The sequence below is a fragment of the Carcharodon carcharias genome, chromosome 14 (assembly GCF_017639515.1).
Source record: "Carcharodon carcharias isolate sCarCar2 chromosome 14, sCarCar2.pri, whole genome shotgun sequence".
Taxonomy (NCBI): domain Eukaryota; kingdom Metazoa; phylum Chordata; class Chondrichthyes; order Lamniformes; family Lamnidae; genus Carcharodon; species Carcharodon carcharias.
This window is the reverse complement of record NC_054480.1, coordinates 12,559,417-12,566,484: the sequence shown is the minus strand read 5'-3', so window position 1 is coordinate 12,566,484 and position 7,068 is coordinate 12,559,417.

Sequence of the window (7,068 nt, the reverse complement as noted above, 5' to 3'; positions counted from 1 at the left end):
ACTCTTTTCTTCTCCGCTGATGCTGCCAGACCTGCTGAGTTTTTCCAGGTAATTCTGTTTTTGAAGAGGATATCAATGTTGGATGGCTTGAAAATTTAAAGGAATTATTGGCAAATGAAATAACTGACATAGGATAGAGAGACACAGAAAGATTCCTATGAGCCAAGGAGCTGCCTTCGGACAGAGCAAACGTGATGATGATAAGAGAACTGTGATAAAATGAAGAAGGAGCTTGAATTTATACAGTTTTTAATTGCTTCATGGGGTTTGGTCATTGCTGCATTTATTGCCCTGAAAAATCTGGCGGGGAGTCGTTTTCTGGAACAAGTCCCTTTCATACCCTAAATCTCTTTATAGAAAATTAAGTACTGTTGGAGTGTAACCATTGTTGTAATGTAGGACATGCAGCAACAAATCTCATAAACAGCAATGTGATAATGACTAAGTCATCTATTTGTTTTAGTGATGTTGGTTGAGGGATAAATATTGTCCAGGACACCAGGGAGAATTCCCCTGTTCTTCTTCACAACAATGCCATTGCATCTTCTACATCCGCTGGGGAGGGGAGGGCAGGCCAGGCCTCATTTAATGTCTCATCTGAAAGGTGGCATCTCTAACTCCGTAACTTTGTATTGCACTGAAGTCTGGACTTTGTACACAAGTCCCTGGAGTGAGACTTGAACACATGACCTTCTGACTCATGACCAAGGCTGCTGCCACTGAGCTACTGTTGACATTTATAAACAGCTGGATAGAAATCTGATGATCTGTGGGCTCTGTGGGATTTTCTAGCGTCTCAGGAAGTCATGGTGAAAAATATCTTTAATCAGGCTACTCATTTCCAATACCCGGATTGTGAACATGGATTGTGAACATCCATTATGTACTTCCAGAAGTTGCATCAATGATTTGGGAATCACATTTTGTGAAGCCAACCCTATTACCGTGCAAATCAAGTGCTCGTGACCTCACCATTGAGCATGTTACATATAATTCCCATTATGTGGTCTCTATGCCTAATATTGGGGGCCATATATCAATGTAGAGTTGTTTCCAATCTTGCGACATTCTTGGAGGAATCTCACTCCTCTCCATCGCTGGCAGAATCCTTCTGAACCGCTTAGGGGAACATTTTAACCAGGATCTGCCAGAGAGTCAGCGTGATCTCAGAAAAGGTTGAGAAACCTCTGATGTGGTTTCAGAAAAGGTTGAGAAACCACTGATGTGGTGGTTGCAGTTAGACAGCTCCAGGAGAAATGCCAATATCAGAACAAGGGTCTCCACACCGCATTTGCTGACCTCACCAAGGCCTTTGACAACAGTCAGCTATGAGGGCATTTGGAAGACAATGGAGAAATTCATCACAATAATTTGACAGTTCTTTGATGGCATGCTCACGTGTGTCCTAGATGACAGGGAGTCTTCTGACCCATTCCCAGTCACTAATGGAGTTAAATAGGGCCATGCGCTAGCACCAATTCTCTTCAGCATGTTTTTCTCCACCATGTTCTCCGATGCCTTCCATGATGGTGATCCTGGCATCGGAATCAGATAGCACATGGATGGGAAGCTGTTCAATCTGAGACAACTCCAGGCAAAGACCAAAGCCTCCAAAGATGTACTTGGTGATTTCCTGTTTGCCGATGACTGTGCACGCACCACACCAGCTCAGAGCTGGACATGCAACATAGCATGGCCTTGTTCTCTAATGCATATGATAACTTTAAAACTCATAATCAGCACTGAGGTGCTCACCTGAGCTGCCATACCAAGCATCCACACCATATCGATACAGTCCCAAATGAGTTATGTTGGTCATGTATCCAGGATAGCTGACATTTGCTTACCAAAGCAAATCTTCTATCAAGAGCTTGAGTCTGGGGTGCGCTCTCATGGTGGTCAAAGGAAGCACTAGAAGGACATCTGAAGGCTTCATTTAGGACTTTGAGTCCTGGAAGAAGCTTGCCCAGGGTTTTTGCAGGTGGCGCAACCTCCTTCTCAGAGAGACAATGTAAGGAGAGGAAATCCCAAGTTAGCAACTCACCCAAAACTCAATCATTTGTGGTATCCTGTCTATTTGCAACAGGATCTTCCAGGCGCAGATCAGCCTTAGCAGTCACCTACATACCCAATGGAACACAACCAAACACTCCAGATAATGAAGATCGTCATCTTCGCCTAAAAGGATGCAGAACAAAATATCAATGTATACTTGTTCCCAGGGAAACTGAATAAGATCTCAACTGGGCTGTTGAAATGGAGATGGTAATCAACAAAGATGCATTTTACCACAATCTTTTGATGAGCTTTTATTCTCCCCACTTTCTGGTTTTTGCAGTGTAAATGTGGAGTTTAGGACCATAGAAAAGTTAGAGTGCAGAAAGTGGCCATTCAGCCCATTGTGTCTATGCCATCTAAAATGAGAAATAAGAAACTAGCCAGTCACTTTAATCCCACTTTCCAGCTCCTGGTCCGTAGCCTTGCAGGCTACAGCATTTCAGATGCAGATGCCTTTTAAATGAGTTGAGCATTTCAGTCTACCCACTCATTCATCCACTCACCCAACCATTCACTAATATTCAAACTGGACCTTCAAGCTTACCATATGGTGGGAGCTAGTGCTGTAAAAAGGGCATGACCTGTCTTCCCCCTGACTCGACTTGGCTGCGATGGAGTTCCCTGAGGGATGCTGTGCTCCACATTTCTGGGAAAGCCAGGCTCGGAAGGTCCCGGAAAAACTGCAAAGCAGTGGCGAGTTGGGGGAATGCTCGCGCGGAACAGCAATCCAACAATGATTGCCGTTCCTCAGAAGATCCAGGCCAATGTTGTGCAGATACATGTTGAAAAGATGTTATGAAAGTAGAAAGCAATAAAACCCGGGAGAGATATTTAAGAATATAAGATATAGGAGCAGGTCTAGGCCATTTGGCCCTTTGAGCCTGCTCCACCATTCAACAAGATTTTGACTGATCTTCTACCACAAATCCACCATCCCACACTATCCCCATATCCCTTCATTCGCTTAGTACCCAGATACTTTTTGGCCTCTGTCTTGAATTCAACCAACAACTGAGCATCCACAACCCCCTGGGTTAGAGAATTCCAAAGGTTCACAAACATTTGAATGAAAAAATGTCTCCTCATCTCAGTCCTAAATGGCCAACCAATTATTCTGAGACTGTGATCTCATGCTGTAGACTTCACAGCCAAGGAAACATTTTCTCAGCATCTATCTTGCGAAACCCCTTAAGAATTTTACAAGTTTCAATGAGACCACCTCTCATTCTTCTAAGCTCCAGGGAATATTAAGCCTAGTTGCCCAATCTCTCCTCCTTGGACCAAGGTATATTATAGAAAGGATATAGGAGCATTAGGAGAAGGTGGAAAACATTTTTCTTTAGAATGATACCAGACCTGAGAGACTATCTTCTTCAGTTCTTTGCCCAACCCACAGTACCACAACATCAAGCACAGGTAGGTGGCAGATCCCAAATCCACACCAGCCAGAACTGGTGTCAAACCCCATGCTATTGGCACCAATCTGACCCACACCAGCCATCCAGCCTCCCTAAGGAGTTGCTGTGGCAACATGCACTGTTACGTCCATGTTATAGTCTGGATATGAATAGTGATGGTAGAGGCTCCAACTTTCTTTCCATCACATGGCTGCCCAGGAATCTCTCCTACTCTTCAGGACTTGATGGCTAAGGAAGGTGCATTCATAATGCAGCCAGACAAGTTGAGTACCAAATTACAACAAATGCCAGCAGCAGGCGATGAGTGGAACCTGAACCCAGAGCTTCTGGTTCAGAGGCCAGGATGCTACCCACTGCGCCACAGGACCTTTGCTGAGAGACTATACTTATCAGAAAGGATTGAACAGGTTGAGACTCATTTCTCTCAAAAAGGGAAGGTTGAGGGGGTGGCATGACAGAGGGCTTTAAGGGCTTGATAGCATAAACATAGTTTGCAATTGCGGGAGTGACCAGAACTAGGAGTCATAAATATAAAACAGCCACTAACAGGCAATTCAGGAGGAACAACTTTACTCAGAGAGTGGTCAGAACATGGAACTTGCTACCACAAGGAGTAGTTGAGATGACTAGGATAGATGCTTTAAAGGGGAAGCCAGATAAACACTTAAAGGGAAAATAGATGTGTTGATGGGATTAGATGAAGAGGGTGGGAGGAGGTCCATGGGGATCAGGAGCACCTGCATGCACCAATAATTAAAAATATATCACCATTTCTTCAGTCACTGGATCAAAATCCTGGAACTCCCTTCCTAACAGCACTGTGGGTGTACCTACACCACATGGACTGCAGCGGCTCAAAAAGGAAGGTCACCAATCACCTTCTCAAGGGCAATTAGGGATGGGCAATAAATACTGCCCTGGCATTGATATTTTGATTGTGTTGGCTTTTGTGAACCAGCTCTCTCTTGATTGACATGCTGACTGTTGAATCTAACAAAATCCTTGGTGCCTTTCTCAGCTTTATTGTTGGCAGGGGCTTAGCACAGATACAGTCATCAGTGTAATGTACCAGAAAAAGAGGTGAGGGAGAGGGCGTGAGTAGGTTTGAAAAAAGAATCGTTCCACTTATCACACAAAAGGCAAGGAAGGCATAGCTAGCACCCAGCAAGTTCCCATAGCAACATCTTCTAATTGGAAGAAGTGAGTGGAGTCAAAGAAGAAGTTGTTCAATGTGAGAACAGGTTCAGCTAGAGGGAGGAGGGCTGCAGTGGCTGGAGGCATGTTTGGGGCTCCATTCATGGAAGAAGAGGTGGGCCTAGAGGCCATACTGGTTATGGAAGGTAGATGTAAAGAGATTGAATGTCTGTGGTGAAGAGGGGAGGGAGTGAGGAGAGAGGGAGAGGGGGCGAGGAGAGAGGGGGAAAGGAGAGACGGGGAGGGGAGAGGGGAAGTAGAGAGAGAGGGAAGGGGAGAGGAAAGAAAGAGGGAGGGGGAGAGGAGAGGTAGGGGTGGAGGGAGGGGGAGAGAAGAGGGAGGGGGAGAGGAGAAGTAGGGGGTGGAGGGAGGGGGAGTGGAGAGGTAGGGGTGGAGGAAGGAAGGGAAGAGGAGAGAGGGGTCGAGGGGAGGGGGAGAAAGAGGTGGAGGGAGGAGGGGGATAGGGAGGGGGGTGTAAGAAGGAGGTAGGGTGAGAGGGGGAATGGGGTGTGGGGGGTGAAAGGGAGAATGGGGGGGGTGGGGGGTGAGAGGGGATGAGGCATGGGGAGGTGGGGGGAGAGCAGGAGGTGGGAACAGGAGAAGGGGATGGGAGTGGGGGAGAGGAGAGGGGGATGGAATTTGGGGGGAGCGATTTGGGGGTTGGAGAAGGGTGGCTTGAGAAGGGAGCCGGGAGTGGGAGAAGGAAGGCGTAGAGGGGGAGAGGGGAGAGGGGGGACGGGGTGGGGGGGGGGGGGGGGGGGGGGGCAGGGCCGGGGACAGAGGGAGAGAGGGGGGAGAGAGGGGGGGAGGGAGGGGGGGGGGAGAGAGGGTGGAGAGGGAAGGAGAGGGAGAGGGAGAGGGAGGGGGAGAGGGAACGAGGGAAGGGGAGAGGGTTCAAGAGAGTCGGCGGGGGGGGGGACAGTGGTGAGTATGGTGGCCATTACCAAGGAGAAGGTGCTAGGAAAACTGAAAGGTCTGAAGGTGGATAAATCACCTGGACCAGATGGATTACACGCCAGAGTTCTGGAAGAGATAGTGGAGGCGTTAGTGGTATCTTTCAGGAATCACTCGAGTCAGGGAGGGTCCCAGAGGACTGGAAAATCGCTAATGTAACCCCCCCGTTTAAGAAGGGAGTGAAGCAAATGACGGGAAATTACAGGCCGATGAGCCTGACCTCGGTCGTTGGTAAGATTTTAGAGTCCATTATTAAGGATGAGATTTCAGAATACTTGGTAAAATCGGGCAAAGTCAGCATGGTTTCATCAAGGGGAGGTCATGCCTGACAAATCTGTTAGAATTCTTTGAGGAGGTAACGAGTAGGTTAGACAAAGGAGAGCCAATGGAGAGGGGGGGAGGATGGAGAGGGGGGGAGGAGGGAGAGGGGGGGAGGGGGACAGGGGGGGAGGGGGGACAGGGGAGGGGGGACGGGGAGAGGGACGGGGGAAAGGGACGGGGGAAAAGGGACGGGGGAGGGGTTTGGAGGTAGAGTCTGCGTCTTTTGAGATCAACAGGCCTACGTCACTGATGTTGCCAGTGGAACCTGGTTGACACGGTGCCAGTGGAGGGAGGGAGAGGGGGAGGAGGAAGGGGGGGGAGGCAGAGAGGGAGAGGGAGGGGGAGGGAGAGAGGGAGGAGGGAGATAGGGAGGGAGAGAGGGAGGGAGAGAGGGAGGGGAGAGAGGGAAAGGCAGGGAGGGGGAGAGAGGGAAAGGGAGGGAGAGGGTGAGGGGGAGGGGAGAGAGTGAGGGGAGAGAGGGAGGGGGGAGGGAGAGAGGGAGGGAGGGGGTAGGGACAGAGGGAGGGAAAGAGGGAGGGGAGAGAGGGAAAGGGAGGGAGGGAGGGGGAGAGAGGGAAAGGGAGGGAGGGGGTGAGGGGGAGAGGGGGAGGGGGAGAGGGGGAGGGGGAGAGAGGGTGGGGAGAGAGGGAGGGGAGAGAGGGAAAGGGAGGGAGGAATGGAGTGGGAGAAAGGGAAAGGGACGGAGGGAGGGGGAAAGGGAGGGAGGGGGAGGCAGGAGGGGGAGAGAGGGAGGGGAGAGAGGGAAAGGGAGGGACAGAGGGAAAGGGACAGAGGGAAAGGGAGGGGAGAGAGGGAAAGGGAGGGGGAGGGGGAAAGGGGGGGAGGGAGGGATGAGAGGGATGTGGGAGAGAGATGGGGGAGAGGGAATGGGAGGGGGGGAGAGAGGGAAAAGGAGGGAGGGGGAGAGAGGGAAAGGGAGGGAGGGGGAGAGAGGGGGGAGGGAGGGGGAAGAGAGGGAAAGGGAGGGAGAGAGAGAAAGGGAAAGGGAGGGAGGGGGAGAGAGAGGGAAAGGGAGGGAGGGGGAGGGATGGGGGAGGGAGGGGGAGAGAGAGGGAAAGGGAGGGAGGGAGGGGGAGAGAGAGGGAAAAGGAGGGAGGGAAAG